A 17,901-nucleotide genomic window follows, 5' to 3' on the forward strand; every position below is an offset into this window, starting at 1 on the left:
TTCTGCGACCTCTAGCGGCCGGAGTATATAAGCTAGGTGGGTCAAACAAATTGCATCGTTTAGAGGACACTCAGGGCTTCCATTTGCATCATCAATCACCCGCCTACCACCAATAGGGGCGTGGCAATTCACCAAAAACCACTTTGGAATTTAACGTGTTTAACTTTTTGCGGCCATTAGCGCCTAAACAGGGTGATCTAAGATGGCGCAAACTATTTGATTCATGTAGCCGCACAGGTGCACGTTAATTAGAGACATCAATCTCAGATATAGGTTGAACAGGTGAGTGGCAATCAACAAAAAAGTGAAAATTTCAAAATTTCTACTTTTTACCTTTTTTGTGTTTCCAGTTAAGGGGGTATATGAGAGGGGGGGATGAAACCAAGTGGATCACCTAGAGGACACTCGGGGCTTCCATTATCACCATCAACCACCTGCCTACCACCAGCAGGAGCGTGGGAATCCTATAGAATGCACCATGAGTCATTTTGCCCTGCACACAGGTGTTTTTCCACCCTTCTGCGACCTCTAGCGGCCGGAGTATATAAGCTAGGTGGGTCAAACAAATTGCATCGTTTAGAGGACACTCAGGGCTTCCATTTGCATCATCAATCACCCGCCTACCACCAATAGGGGCGTGGCAATTCACCAAAAAACACTTTGGAATTTAACGTGTCACCCTTTTGCGGCCATTAGCGCCTAAACAGGGTGATCTAAGATGGCGCAAACTATTTGATTCATGTAGCCGCACAGGTGCACGTTAATTAGAGACATCAATCTCAGATATAGGTTGAACAGGTGAGTGGCAATCAACAAAAAAGTGAAAATTTCAAAATTTCTACTTTTTACCTTTTTTGTGTTTCCAGTTAAGGGGGTATATGAGAGGGGGGGATGAAACCAAGTGGATCACCTAGAGGACACTCGGGGCTTCCATTATCACCATCAACCACCTGCCTACCACCAGCAGGAGCGTGGGAATCCTATAGAATGCACCATGAGTCATTTTGCCCTGCACACAGGTGTTTTTCCACCCTTCTGCGACCTCTAGCGGCCGGAGTATATAAGCTAGGTGGGTCAAACAAATTGCATCGTTTAGAGGACACTTAGGGCTTCCATTTGCATCATCAATCACCCGCCTACCACCAATAGGGGCGTGGCAATTCACCAAAAAACACTTTGGAATTTAACGTGTCACCCTTTTGCGGCCATTAGCGCCTAAACAGGGTGATCTAAGATGGCGCAAACTATTTGATTCATGTAGCCGCACAGGTGCACGTTAATTAGAGACATCAATCTCAGATATAGGTTGAACAGGTGAGTGGCAATCAACAAAAAAGTGAAAATTTCAAAATTTCTACTTTTTACCTTTTTTGTGTTTCCAGTTAAGGGGGTATATGAGAGGGGGGGATGAAACCAAGTGGATCACCTAGAGGACACTCGGGGCTTCCATTATCACCATCAACCACCTGCCTACCACTAGCAGGAGCGTGGGAATCCTATAGAATGCACCATGAGTCATTTTGCCCTGCACACAGGTGTTTTTCCACCCTTCTGCGACCTCTAGCGGCCGGAGTATATAAGCTAGGTGGGTCAAACAAATTGCATCGTTTAGAGGACACTTAGGGCTTCCATTTGCATCATCAATCACCCGCCTACCACCAATAGGGGCGTGGCAATTCACCAAAAAACACTTTGGAATTTAACGTGTCACCCTTTTGCGGCCATTAGCGCCTAAACAGGGTGATCTAAGATGGCGCAAACTATTTGATTCATGTAGCCGCACAGGTGCACGTTAATTAGAGACATCAATCTCAGATATAGGTTGAACAGGTGAGTGGCAATCAACAAAAAAGTGAAAATTTCAAAATTTCTACTTTTTACCTTTTTTGTGTTTCCAGTTAAGGGGGTATATGAGAGGGGGGGATGAAACCAAGTGGATCACCTAGAGGACACTCGGGGCTTCCATTATCACCATCAACCACCTGCCTACCACCAGCAGGAGCGTGGGAATCCTATAGAATGCACCATGAGTCATTTTGCCCTGCACACAGGTGTTTTTCCACCCTTCTGCGACCTCTAGCGGCCGGAGTATATAAGCTAGGTGGGTCAAACAAATTGCATCGTTTAGAGGACACTTAGGGCTTCCATTTGCATCATCAATCACCCGCCTACCACCAATAGGGGCGTGGCAATTCACCAAAAAACACTTTGGAATTTAACGTGTCACCCTTTTGCGGCCATTAGCGCCTAAACAGGGTGATCTAAGATGGCGCAAACTATTTGATTCATGTAGCCGCGCAGGTGCACGTTAATTAGAGACATCAATCTCAGATATAGGTTGAACAGGTGAGTGGCAATCAACAAAAAAGTGAAAATTTCAAAATTTCTACTTTTTACCTTTTTTGTGTTTCCAGTTAAGGGGGTATATGAGAGGGGGGGATGAAACCAAGTGGATCACCTAGAGGACACTCGGGGCTTCCATTATCACCATCAACCACCTGCCTACCACCAGCAGGAGCGTGGGAATCCTATAGAATGCACCATGAGTCATTTTGCCCTGCACACAGGTGTTTTTCCACCCTTCTGCGACCTCTAGCGGCCGGAGTATATAAGCTAGGTGGGTCAAACAAATTGCATCGTTTAGAGGACACTTAGGGCTTCCATTTGCATCATCAATCACCCGCCTACCACCAATAGGGGCGTGGCAATTCACCAAAAAACACTTTGGAATTTAACGTGTCACCCTTTTGCGGCCATTAGCGCCTAAACAGGGTGATCTAAGATGGCGCAAACTATTTGATTCATGTAGCCGCACAGGTGCACGTTAATTAGAGACATCAATCTCAGATATAGGTTGAACAGGTGAGTGGCAATCAACAAAAAAGTGAAAATTTCAAAATTTCTACTTTTTACCTTTTTTGTGTTTCCAGTTAAGGGGGTATATGAGAGGGGGGGATGAAACCAAGTGGATCACCTAGAGGACACTCGGGGCTTCCATTATCACCATCAACCACCTGCCTACCACCAGCAGGAGCGTGGGAATCCTATAGAATGCACCATGAGTCATTTTGCCCTGCACACAGGTGTTTTTCCACCCTTCTGCGACCTCTAGCGGCCGGAGTATATAAGCTAGGTGGGTCAAACAAATTGCATCGTTTAGAGGACACTTAGGGCTTCCATTTGCATCATCAATCACCCGCCTACCACCAATAGGGGCGTGGCAATTCACCAAAAAACACTTTGGAATTTAACGTGTCACCCTTTTGCGGCCATTAGCGCCTAAACAGGGTGATCTAAGATGGCGCAAACTATTTGATTCATGTAGCCGCGCAGGTGCACGTTAATTAGAGACATCAATCTCAGATATAGGTTGAACAGGTGAGTGGCAATCAACAAAAAAGTGAAAATTTCAAAATTTCTACTTTTTACCTTTTTTGTGTTTCCAGTTAAGGGGGTATATGAGAGGGGGGGATGAAACCAAGTGGATCACCTAGAGGACACTCGGGGCTTCCATTATCACCATCAACCACCTGCCTACCACCAGCAGGAGCGTGGGAATCCTATAGAATGCACCATGAGTCATTTTGCCCTGCACACAGGTGTTTTTCCACCCTTCTGCGACCTCTAGCGGCCGGAGTATATAAGCTAGGTGGGTCAAACAAATTGCATCGTTTAGAGGACACTTAGGGCTTCCATTTGCATCATCAATCACCCGCCTACCACCAATAGGGGCGTGGCAATTCACCAAAAAACACTTTGGAATTTAACGTGTCACCCTTTTGCGGCCATTAGCGCCTAAACAGGGTGATCTAAGATGGCGCAAACTATTTGATTCATGTAGCCGCACAGGTGCACGTTAATTAGAGACATCAATCTCAGATATAGGTTGAACAGGTGAGTGGCAATCAACAAAAAAGTGAAAATTTCAAAATTTCTACTTTTTACCTTTTTTGTGTTTCCAGTTAAGGGGGTATATGAGAGGGGGGGATGAAACCAAGTGGATCACCTAGAGGACACTCGGGGCTTCCATTATCACCATCAACCACCTGCCTACCACCAGCAGGAGCGTGGGAATCCTATAGAATGCACCATGAGTCATTTTGCCCTGCACACAGGTGTTTTTCCACCCTTCTGCGACCTCTAGCGGCCGGAGTATATAAGCTAGGTGGGTCAAACAAATTGCATCGTTTAGAGGACACTCAGGGCTTCCATTTGCATCATCAATCACCCGCCTACCACCAATAGGGGCGTGGCAATTCACCAAAAAACACTTTGGAATTTAACGTGTCACCCTTTTGCGGCCATTAGCGCCTAAACAGGGTGATCTAAGATGGCGCAAACTATTTGATTCATGTAGCCGCACAGGTGCACGTTAATTAGAGACATCAATCTCAGATATAGGTTGAACAGGTGAGTGGCAATCAACAAAAAAGTGAAAATTTCAAAATTTCTACTTTTTACCTTTTTTGTGTTTCCAGTTAAGGGGGTATATGAGAGGGGGGGATGAAACCAAGTGGATCACCTAGAGGACACTCGGGGCTTCCATTATCACCATCAACCACCTGCCTACCACCAGCAGGAGCGTGGGAATCCTATAGAATGCACCATGAGTCATTTTGCCCTGCACACAGGTGTTTTTCCACCCTTCTGCGACCTCTAGCGGCCGGAGTATATAAGCTAGGTGGGTCAAACAAATTGCATCGTTTAGAGGACACTTAGGGCTTCCATTTGCATCATCAATCACCCGCCTACCACCAATAGGGGCGTGGCAATTCACCAAAAAACACTTTGGAATTTAACGTGTCACCCTTTTGCGGCCATTAGCGCCTAAACAGGGTGATCTAAGATGGCGCAAACTATTTGATTCATGTAGCCGCACAGGTGCACGTTAATTAGAGACATCAATCTCAGATATAGGTTGAACAGGTGAGTGGCAATCAACAAAAAAGTGAAAATTTCAAAATTTCTACTTTTTACCTTTTTTGTGTTTCCAGTTAAGGGGGTATATGAGAGGGGGGGATGAAACCAAGTGGATCACCTAGAGGACACTCGGGGCTTCCATTATCACCATCAACCACCTGCCTACCACCAGCAGGAGCGTGGGAATCCTATAGAATGCACCATGAGTCATTTTGCCCTGCACACAGGTGTTTTTCCACCCTTCTGCGACCTCTAGCGGCCGGAGTATATAAGCTAGGTGGGTCAAACAAATTGCATCGTTTAGAGGACACTCAGGGCTTCCATTTGCATCATCAATCACCCGCCTACCACCAATAGGGGCGTGGCAATTCACCAAAAAACACTTTGGAATTTAACGTGTCACCCTTTTGCGGCCATTAGCGCCTAAACAGGGTGATCTAAGATGGCGCAAACTATTTGATTCATGTAGCCGCACAGGTGCACGTTAATTAGAGACATCAATCTTAGATATAGGTTGAACAGGTGAGTGGCAATCAACAAAAAAGTGAAAATTTCAAAATTTCTACTTTTTACCTTTTTTGTGTTTCCAGTTAAGGGGGTATATGAGAGGGGGGGATGAAACCAAGTGGATCACCTAGAGGACACTCGGGGCTTCCATTATCACCATCAACCACCTGCCTACCACCAGCAGGAGCGTGGGAATCCTATAGAATGCACCATGAGTCATTTTGCCCTGCACACAGGTGTTTTTCCACCCTTCTGCGACCTCTAGCGGCCGGAGTATATAAGCTAGGTGGGTCAAACAAATTGCATCGTTTAGAGGACACTCAGGGCTTCCATTTGCATCATCAATCACCCGCCTACCACCAATAGGGGCGTGGCAATTCACCAAAAAACACTTTGGAATTTAACGTGTCACCCTTTTGCGGCCATTAGCGCCTAAACAGGGTGATCTAAGATGGCGCAAACTATTTGATTCATGTAGCCGCACAGGTGCACGTTAATTAGAGACATCAATCTCAGATATAGGTTGAACAGGTGAGTGGCAATCAACAAAAAAGTGAAAATTTCAAAATTTCTACTTTTTACCTTTTTTGTGTTTCCAGTTAAGGGGGTATATGAGAGGGGGGGATGAAACCAAGTGGATCACCTAGAGGACACTCGGGGCTTCCATTATCACCATCAACCACCTGCCTACCACCAGCAGGAGCGTGGGAATCCTATAGAATGCACCATGAGTCATTTTGCCCTGCACACAGGTGTTTTTCCACCCTTCTGCGACCTCTAGCGGCCGGAGTATATAAGCTAGGTGGGTCAAACAAATTGCATCGTTTAGAGGACACTTAGGGCTTCCATTTGCATCATCAATAATCCGCCTACCACCAATAGGGGCGTGGCAATTCACCAAAAAACACTTTGGAATTTAACGTGTCACCCTTTTGCGGCCATTAGCGCCTAAACAGGGTGATCTAAGATGGCGCAAACTATTTGATTCATGTAGCCGCACAGGTGCACGTTAATTAGAGACATCAATCTCAGATATAGGTTGAACAGGTGAGTGGCAATCAACAAAAAAGTGAAAATTTCAAAATTTCTACTTTTTACCTTTTTTGTGTTTCCAGTTAAGGGGGTATATGAGAGGGGGGGATGAAACCAAGTGGATCACCTAGAGGACACTCGGGGCTTCCATTATCACCATCAACCACCTGCCTACCACCAGCAGGAGCGTGGGAATCCTATAGAATGCACCATGAGTCATTTTGCCCTGCACACAGGTGTTTTTCCACCCTTCTGCGACCTCTAGCGGCCGGAGTATATAAGCTAGGTGGGTCAAACAAATTGCATCGTTTAGAGGACACTCAGGGCTTCCATTTGCATCATCAATCACCCGCCTACCACCAATAGGGGCGTGGCAATTCACCAAAAAACACTTTGGAATTTAACGTGTCACCCTTTTGCGGCCATTAGCGCCTAAACAGGGTGATCTAAGATGGCGCAAACTATTTGATTCATGTAGCCGCACAGGTGCACGTTAATTAGAGACATCAATCTCAGATATAGGTTGAACAGGTGAGTGGCAATCAACAAAAAAGTGAAAATTTCAAAATTTCTACTTTTTACCTTTTTTGTGTTTCCAGTTAAGGGGGTATATGAGAGGGGGGGATGAAACCAAGTGGATCACCTAGAGGACACTCGGGGCTTCCATTATCACCATCAACCACCTGCCTACCACCAGCAGGAGCGTGGGAATCCTATAGAATGCACCATGAGTCATTTTGCCCTGCACACAGGTGTTTTTCCACCCTTCTGCGACCTCTAGCGGCCGGAGTATATAAGCTAGGTGGGTCAAACAAATTGCATCGTTTAGAGGACACTTAGGGCTTCCATTTGCATCATCAATCACCCGCCTACCACCAATAGGGGCGTGGCAATTCACCAAAAAACACTTTGGAATTTAACGTGTCACCCTTTTGCGGCCATTAGCGCCTAAACAGGGTGATCTAAGATGGCGCAAACTATTTGATTCATGTAGCCGCACAGGTGCACGTTAATTAGAGACATCAATCTCAGATATAGGTTGAACAGGTGAGTGGCAATCAACAAAAAAGTGAAAATTTCAAAATTTCTACTTTTTACCTTTTTTGTGTTTCCAGTTAAGGGGGTATATGAGAGGGGGGGATGAAACCAAGTGGATCACCTAGAGGACACTCGGGGCTTCCATTATCACCATCAACCACCTGCCTACCACCAGCAGGAGCGTGGGAATCCTATAGAATGCACCATGAGTCATTTTGCCCTGCACACAGGTGTTTTTCCACCCTTCTGCGACCTCTAGCGGCCGGAGTATATAAGCTAGGTGGGTCAAACAAATTGCATCGTTTAGAGGACACTTAGGGCTTCCATTTGCATCATCAATCACCCGCCTACCACCAATAGGGGCGTGGCAATTCACCAAAAAACACTTTGGAATTTAACGTGTCACCCTTTTGCGGCCATTAGCGCCTAAACAGGGTGATCTAAGATGGCGCAAACTATTTGATTCATGTAGCCGCACAGGTGCACGTTAATTAGAGACATCAATCTCAGATATAGGTTGAACAGGTGAGTGGCAATCAACAAAAAAGTGAAAATTTCAAAATTTCTACTTTTTACCTTTTTTGTGTTTCCAGTTAAGGGGGTATATGAGAGGGGGGGATGAAACCAAGTGGATCACCTAGAGGACACTCGGGGCTTCCATTATCACCATCAACCACCTGCCTACCACCAGCAGGAGCGTGGGAATCCTATAGAATGCACCATGAGTCATTTTGCCCTGCACACAGGTGTTTTTCCACCCTTCTGCGACCTCTAGCGGCCGGAGTATATAAGCTAGGTGGGTCAAACAAATTGCATCGTTTAGAGGACACTTAGGGCTTCCATTTGCATCATCAATCACCCGCCTACCACCAATAGGGGCGTGGCAATTCACCAAAAAACACTTTGGAATTTAACGTGTCACCCTTTTGCGGCCATTAGCGCCTAAACAGGGTGATCTAAGATGGCGCAAACTATTTGCTTCATGTAGCCGCACAGGTGCACGTTAATTAGAGACATCAATCTCAGATATAGGTTGAACAGGTGAGTGGCAATCAACAAAAAAGTGAAAATTTCAAAATTTCTACTTTTTACCTTTTTTGTGTTTCCAGTTAAGGGGGTATATGAGAGGGGGGGATGAAACCAAGTGGATCACCTAGAGGACACTCGGGGCTTCCATTATCACCATCAACCACCTGCCTACCACCAGCAGGAGCGTGGGAATCCTATAGAATGCACCATGAGTCATTTTGCCCTGCACACAGGTGTTTTTCCACCCTTCTGCGACCTCTAGCGGCCGGAGTATATAAGCTAGGTGGGTCAAACAAATTGCATCGTTTAGAGGACACTCAGGGCTTCCATTTGCATCATCAATCACCCGCCTACCACCAATAGGGGCGTGGCAATTCACCAAAAAACACTTTGGAATTTAACGTGTCACCCTTTTGCGGCCATTAGCGCCTAAACAGGGTGATCTAAGATGGCGCAAACTATTTGATTCATGTAGCCGCACAGGTGCACGTTAATTAGAGACATCAATCTCAGATATAGGTTGAACAGGTGAGTGGCAATCAACAAAAAAGTGAAAATTTCAAAATTTCTACTTTTTACCTTTTTTGTGTTTCCAGTTAAGGGGGTATATGAGAGGGGGGGATGAAACCAAGTGAATCACCTAGAGGACACTCGGGGCTTCCATTATCACCATCAACCACCTGCCTACCACCAGCAGGAGCGTGGGAATCCTATAGAATGCACCATGAGTCATTTTGCCCTGCACACAGGTGTTTTTCCACCCTTCTGCGACCTCTAGCGGCCGGAGTATATAAGCTAGGTGGGTCAAACAAATTGCATCGTTTAGAGGACACTCAGGGCTTCCATTTGCATCATCAATCACCCGCCTACCACCAATAGGGGCGTGGCAATTCACCAAAAAACACTTTGGAATTTAACGTGTCACCCTTTTGCGGCCATTAGCGCCTAAACAGGGTGATCTAAGATGGCGCAAACTATTTGATTCATGTAGCCGCACAGGTGCACGTTAATTAGAGACATCAATCTCAGATATAGGTTGAACAGGTGAGTGGCAATCAACAAAAAAGTGAAAATTTCAAAATTTCTACTTTTTACCTTTTTTGTGTTTCCAGTTAAGGGGGTATATGAGAGGGGGGGATGAAACCAAGTGGATCACCTAGAGGACACTCGGGGCTTCCATTATCACCATCAACCACCTGCCTACCACCAGCAGGAGCGTGGGAATCCTATAGAATGCACCATGAGTCATTTTGCCCTGCACACAGGTGTTTTTCCACCCTTCTGCGACCTCTAGCGGCCGGAGTATATAAGCTAGGTGGGTCAAACAAATTGCATCGTTTAGAGGACACTCAGGGCTTCCATTTGCATCATCAATCACCCGCCTACCACCAATAGGGGCGTGGCAATTCACCAAAAAACACTTTGGAATTTAACGTGTCACCCTTTTGCGGCCATTAGCGCCTAAACAGGGTGATCTAAGATGGCGCAAACTATTTGATTCATGTAGCCGCACAGGTGCACGTTAATTAGAGACATCAATCTCAGATATAGGTTGAACAGGTGAGTGGCAATCAACAAAAAAGTGAAAATTTCAAAATTTCTACTTTTTACCTTTTTTGTGTTTCCAGTTAAGGGCGTATATGAGAGGGGGGATGAAACCAAGTGGATCACCTAGAGGACACTCGGGGCTTCCATTATCACCATCAACCACCTGCCTACCACCAGCAGGAGCGTGGGAATCCTATAGAATGCACCATGAGTCATTTTGCCCTGCACACAGGTGTTTTTCCACCCTTCTGCGACCTCTAGCGGCCGGAGTATATAAGCTAGGTGGGTCAAACAAATTGCATCGTTTAGAGGACACTCAGGGCTTCCATTTGCATCATCAATCACCCGCCTACCACCAATAGGGGCGTGGCAATTCACCAAAAAACACTTTGGAATTTAACGTGTCACCCTTTTGCGGCCATTAGCGCCTAAACAGGGTGATCTAAGATGGCGCAAACTATTTGATTCATGTAGCCGCACAGGTGCACGTTAATTAGAGACATCAATCTCAGATATAGGTTGAACAGGTGAGTGGCAATCAACAAAAAAGTGAAAATTTCAAAATTTCTACTTTTTACCTTTTTTGTGTTTCCAGTTAAGGGGGTATATGAGAGGGGGGGATGAAACCAAGTGGATCACCTAGAGGACACTCGGGGCTTCCATTATCACCATCAACCACCTGCCTACCACCAGCAGGAGCGTGGGAATCCTATAGAATGCACCATGAGTCATTTTGCCCTGCACACAGGTGTTTTTCCACCCTTCTGCGACCTCTAGCGGCCGGAGTATATAAGCTAGGTGGGTCAAACAAATTGCATCGTTTAGAGGACACTCAGGGCTTCCATTTGCATCATCAATCACCCGCCTACCACCAATAGGGGCGTGGCAATTCACCAAAAAACACTTTGGAATTTAACGTGTCACCCTTTTGCGGCCATTAGCGCCTAAACAGGGTGATCTAAGATGGCGCAAACTATTTGATTCATGTAGCCGCACAGGTGCACGTTAATTAGAGACATCAATCTCAGATATAGGTTGAACAGGTGAGTGGCAATCAACAAAAAAGTGAAAATTTCAAAATTTCTACTTTTTACCTTTTTTGTGTTTCCAGTTAAGGGGGTATATGAGAGGGGGGGATGAAACCAAGTGGATCACCTAGAGGACACTCGGGGCTTCCATTATCACCATCAACCACCTGCCTACCACCAGCAGGAGCGTGGGAATCCTATAGAATGCACCATGAGTCATTTTGCCCTGCACACAGGTGTTTTTCCACCCTTCTGCGACCTCTAGCGGCCGGAGTATATAAGCTAGGTGAGTCAAACAAATTGCATCGTTTAGAGGACACTCAGGGCTTCCATTTGCATCATCAATCACCCGCCTACCACCAATAGGGGCGTGGCAATTCACCAAAAAACACTTTGGAATTTAACGTGTCACCCTTTTGCGGCCATTAGCGCCTAAACAGGGTGATCTAAGATGGCGCAAACTATTTGATTCATGTAGCCGCACAGGTGCACGTTAATTAGAGACATCAATCTCAGATATAGGTTGAACAGGTGAGTGGCAATCAACAAAAAAGTGAAAATTTCAAAATTTCTACTTTTTACCTTTTTTGTGTTTCCAGTTAAGGGGGTATATGAGAGGGGGGGATGAAACCAAGTGGATCACCTAGAGGACACTCGGGGCTTCCATTATCACCATCAACCACCTGCCTACCACCAGCAGGAGCGTGGGAATCCTATAGAATGCACCATGAGTCATTTTGCCCTGCACACAGGTGTTTTTCCACCCTTCTGCGACCTCTAGCGGCCGGAGTATATAAGCTAGGTGGGTCAAACAAATTGCATCGTTTAGAGGACACTCAGGGCTTCCATTTGCATCATCAATCACCCGCCTACCACCAATAGGGGCGTGGCAATTCACCAAAAAACACTTTGGAATTTAACGTGTCACCCTTTTGCGGCCATTAGCGCCTAAACAGGGTGATCTAAGATGGCGCAAACTATTTGATTCATGTAGCCGCACAGGTGCACGTTAATTAGAGACATCAATCTCAGATATAGGTTGAACAGGTGAGTGGCAATCAACAAAAAAGTGAAAATTTCAAAATTTCTACTTTTTACCTTTTTTGTGTTTCCAGTTAAGGGGGTATATGAGAGGGGGGGATGAAACCAAGTGGATCACCTAGAGGACACTCGGGGCTTCCATTATCACCATCAACCACCTGCCTACCACCAGCAGGAGCGTGGGAATCCTATAGAATGCACCATGAGTCATTTTGCCCTGCACACAGGTGTTTTTCCACCCTTCTGCGACCTCTAGCGGCCGGAGTATATAAGCTAGGTGGGTCAAACAAATTGCATCGTTTAGAGGACACTCAGGGCTTCCATTTGCATCATCAATCACCCGCCTACCACCAATAGGGGCGTGGCAATTCACCAAAAAACACTTTGGAATTTAACGTGTCACCCTTTTGCGGCCATTAGCGCCTAAACAGGGTGATCTAAGATGGCGCAAACTATTTGATTCATGTAGCCGCACAGGTGCACGTTAATTAGAGACATCAATCTCAGATATAGGTTGAACAGGTGAGTGGCAATCAACAAAAAAGTGAAAATTTCAAAATTTCTACTTTTTACCTTTTTTGTGTTTCCAGTTAAGGGGGTATATGAGAGGGGGGGATGAAACCAAGTGGATCACCTAGAGGACACTCGGGGCTTCCATTATCACCATCAACCACCTGCCTACCACCAGCAGGAGCGTGGGAATCCTATAGAATGCACCATGAGTCATTTTGCCCTGCACACAGGTGTTTTTCCACCCTTCTGCGACCTCTAGCGGCCGGAGTATATAAGCTAGGTGGGTCAAACAAATTGCATCGTTTAGAGGACACTTAGGGCTTCCATTTGCATCATCAATCACCCGCCTACCACCAATAGGGGCGTGGCAATTCACCAAAAAACACTTTGGAATTTAACGTGTCACCCTTTTGCGGCCATTAGCGCCTAAACAGGGTGATCTAAGATGGCGCAAACTATTTGATTCATGTAGCCGCACAGGTGCACGTTAATTAGAGACATCAATCTCAGATATAGGTTGAACAGGTGAGTGGCAATCAACAAAAAAGTGAAAATTTCAAAATTTCTACTTTTTACCTTTTTTGTGTTTCCAGTTAAGGGGGTATATGAGAGGGGGGGATGAAACCAAGTGGATCACCTAGAGGACACTCGGGGCTTCCATTATCACCATCAACCACCTGCCTACCACCAGCAGGAGCGTGGGAATCCTATAGAATGCACCATGAGTCATTTTGCCCTGCACACAGGTGTTTTTCCACCCTTCTGCGACCTCTAGCGGCCGGAGTATATAAGCTAGGTGGGTCAAACAAATTGCATCGTTTAGAGGACACTCAGGGCTTCCATTTGCATCATCAATCACCCGCCTACCACCAATAGGGGCGTGGCAATTCACCAAAAAACACTTTGGAATTTAACGTGTCACCCTTTTGCGGCCATTAGCGCCTAAACAGGGTGATCTAAGATGGCGCAAACTATTTGATTCATGTAGCCGCACAGGTGCACGTTAATTAGAGACATCAATCTCAGATATAGGTTGAACAGGTGAGTGGCAATCAACAAAAAAGTGAAAATTTCAAAATTTCTACTTTTTACCTTTTTTGTGTTTCCAGTTAAGGGGGTATATGAGAGGGGGGGATGAAACCAAGTGAATCACCTAGAGGACACTCGGGGCTTCCATTATCACCATCAACCACCTGCCTACCACCAGCAGGAGCGTGGGAATCCTATAGAATGCACCATGAGTCATTTTGCCCTGCACACAGGTGTTTTTCCACCCTTCTGCGACCTCTAGCGGCCGGAGTATATAAGCTAGGTGGGTCAAACAAATTGCATCGTTTAGAGGACACTCAGGGCTTCCATTTGCATCATCAATCACCCGCCTACCACCAATAGGGGCGTGGCAATTCACCAAAAAACACTTTGGAATTTAACGTGTCACCCTTTTGCGGCCATTAGCGCCTAAACAGGGTGATCTAAGATGGCGCAAACTATTTGATTCATGTAGCCGCACAGGTGCACGTTAATTAGAGACATCAATCTCAGATATAGGTTGAACAGGTGAGTGGCAATCAACAAAAAAGTGAAAATTTCAAAATTTCTACTTTTTACCTTTTTTGTGTTTCCAGTTAAGGGGGTATATGAGAGGGGGGGATGAAACCAAGTGGATCACCTAGAGGACACTCGGGGCTTCCATTATCACCATCAACCACCTGCCTACCACCAGCAGGAGCGTGGGAATCCTATAGAATGCACCATGAGTCATTTTGCCCTGCACACAGGTGTTTTTCCACCCTTCTGCGACCTCTAGCGGCCGGAGTATATAAGCTAGGTGGGTCAAACAAATTGCATCGTTTAGAGGACACTCAGGGCTTCCATTTGCATCATCAATCACCCGCCTACCACCAATAGGGGCGTGGCAATTCACCAAAAAACACTTTGGAATTTAACGTGTCACCCTTTTGCGGCCATTAGCGCCTAAACAGGGTGATCTAAGATGGCGCAAACTATTTGATTCATGTAGCCGCACAGGTGCACGTTAATTAGAGACATCAATCTCAGATATAGGTTGAACAGGTGAGTGGCAATCAACAAAAAAGTGAAAATTTCAAAATTTCTACTTTTTACCTTTTTTGTGTTTCCAGTTAAGGGCGTATATGAGAGGGGGGATGAAACCAAGTGGATCACCTAGAGGACACTCGGGGCTTCCATTATCACCATCAACCACCTGCCTACCACCAGCAGGAGCGTGGGAATCCTATAGAATGCACCATGAGTCATTTTGCCCTGCACACAGGTGTTTTTCCACCCTTCTGCGACCTCTAGCGGCCGGAGTATATAAGCTAGGTGGGTCAAACAAATTGCATCGTTTAGAGGACACTCAGGGCTTCCATTTGCATCATCAATCACCCGCCTACCACCAATAGGGGCGTGGCAATTCACCAAAAAACACTTTGGAATTTAACGTGTCACCCTTTTGCGGCCATTAGCGCCTAAACAGGGTGATCTAAGATGGCGCAAACTATTTGATTCATGTAGCCGCACAGGTGCACGTTAATTAGAGACATCAATCTCAGATATAGGTTGAACAGGTGAGTGGCAATCAACAAAAAAGTGAAAATTTCAAAATTTCTACTTTTTACCTTTTTTGTGTTTCCAGTTAAGGGGGTATATGAGAGGGGGGGATGAAACCAAGTGGATCACCTAGAGGACACTCGGGGCTTCCATTATCACCATCAACCACCTGCCTACCACCAGCAGGAGCGTGGGAATCCTATAGAATGCACCATGAGTCATTTTGCCCTGCACACAGGTGTTTTTCCACCCTTCTGCGACCTCTAGCGGCCGGAGTATATAAGCTAGGTGGGTCAAACAAATTGCATCGTTTAGAGGACACTCAGGGCTTCCATTTGCATCATCAATCACCCGCCTACCACCAATAGGGGCGTGGCAATTCACCAAAAAACACTTTGGAATTTAACGTGTCACCCTTTTGCGGCCATTAGCGCCTAAACAGGGTGATCTAAGATGGCGCAAACTATTTGATTCATGTAGCCGCACAGGTGCACGTTAATTAGAGACATCAATCTCAGATATAGGTTGAACAGGTGAGTGGCAATCAACAAAAAAGTGAAAATTTCAAAATTTCTACTTTTTACCTTTTTTGTGTTTCCAGTTAAGGGGGTATATGAGAGGGGGGGATGAAACCAAGTGGATCACCTAGAGGACACTCGGGGCTTCCATTATCACCATCAACCACCTGCCTACCACCAGCAGGAGCGTGGGAATCCTATAGAATGCACCATGAGTCATTTTGCCCTGCACACAGGTGTTTTTCCACCCTTCTGCGACCTCTAGCGGCCGGAGTATATAAGCTAGGTGGGTCAAACAAATTGCATCGTTTAGAGGACACTCAGGGCTTCCATTTGCATCATCAATCACCCGCCTACCACCAATAGGGGCGTGGCAATTCACCAAAAAACACTTTGGAATTTAACGTGTCACCCTTTTGCGGCCATTAGCGCCTAAACAGGGTGATCTAAGATGGCGCAAACTATTTGATTCATGTAGCCGCACAGGTGCACGTTAATTAGAGACATCAATCTCAGATATAGGTTGAACAGGTGAGTGGCAATCAACAAAAAAGTGAAAATTTCAAAATTTCTACTTTTTACCTTTTTTGTGTTTCCAGTTAAGGGGGTATATGAGAGGGGGGGATGAAACCAAGTGGATCACCTAGAGGACACTCGGGGCTTCCATTATCACCATCAACCACCTGCCTACCACCAGCAGGAGCGTGGGAATCCTATAGAATGCACCATGAGTCATTTTGCCCTGCACACAGGTGTTTTTCCACCCTTCTGCGACCTCTAGCGGCCGGAGTATATAAGCTAGGTGGGTCAAACAAATTGCATCGTTTAGAGGACACTCAGGGCTTCCATTTGCATCATCAATCACCCGCCTACCACCAATAGGGGCGTGGCAATTCACCAAAAAACACTTTGGAATTTAACGTGTCACCCTTTTGCGGCCATTAGCGCCTAAACAGGGTGATCTAAGATGGCGCAAACTATTTGATTCATGTAGCCGCACAGGTGCACGTTAATTAGAGACATCAATCTCAGATATAGGTTGAACAGGTGAGTGGCAATCAACAAAAAAGTGAAAATTTCAAAATTTCTACTTTTTACCTTTTTTGTGTTTCCAGTTAAGGGGGTATATGAGAGGGGGGGATGAAACCAAGTGGATCACCTAGAGGACACTCGGGGCTTCCATTATCACCATCAACCACCTGCCTACCACCAGCAGGAGCGTGGGAATCCTATAGAATGCACCATGAGTCATTTTGCCCTGCACACAGGTGTTTTTCCACCCTTCTGCGACCTCTAGCGGCCGGAGTATATAAGCTAGGTGGGTCAAACAAATTGCATCGTTTAGAGGACACTCAGGGCTTCCATTTGCATCATCAATCACCCGCCTACCACCAATAGGGGCGTGGCAATTCACCAAAAAACACTTTGGAATTTAACGTGTCACCCTTTTGCGGCCATTAGCGCCTAAACAGGGTGATCTAAGATGGCGCAAACTATTTGATTCATGTAGCCGCACAGGTGCACGTTAATTAGAGACATCAATCTCAGATATAGGTTGAACAGGTGAGTGGCAATCAACAAAAAAGTGAAAATTTCAAAATTTCTACTTTTTACCTTTTTTGTGTTTCCAGTTAAGGGGGTATATGAGAGGGGGGGATGAAACCAAGTGGATCACCTAGAGGACACTCGGGGCTTCCATTATCACCATCAACCACCTGCCTACCACCAGCAGGAGCGTGGGAATCCTATAGAATGCACCATGAGTCATTTTGCCCTGCACACAGGTGTTTTTCCACCCTTCTGCGACCTCTAGCGGCCGGAGTATATAAGCTAGGTGGGTCAAACAAATTGCATCGTTTAGAGGACACTCAGGGCTTCCATTTGCATCATCAATCACCCGCCTACCACCAATAGGGGCGTGGCAATTCACCAAAAAACACTTTGGAATTTAACGTGTCACCCTTTTGCGGCCATTAGCGCCTAAACAGGGTGATCTAAGATGGCGCAAACTATTTGATTCATGTAGCCGCACAGGTGCACGTTAATTAGAGACATCAATCTACTAGGGCGCTCCGTTTACGCCTTACTTCGTAAGGCGCAAACTGCGCTAGTTTTTTCAACCTCTAGCTAATTCTTCTTTGGAACGCACATTGTAT

This window comes from Bactrocera oleae, chromosome X (genome assembly GCF_042242935.1).
Source record: "Bactrocera oleae isolate idBacOlea1 chromosome X, idBacOlea1, whole genome shotgun sequence".
Classification (NCBI taxonomy): Eukaryota; Metazoa; Arthropoda; class Insecta; order Diptera; family Tephritidae; genus Bactrocera; species Bactrocera oleae.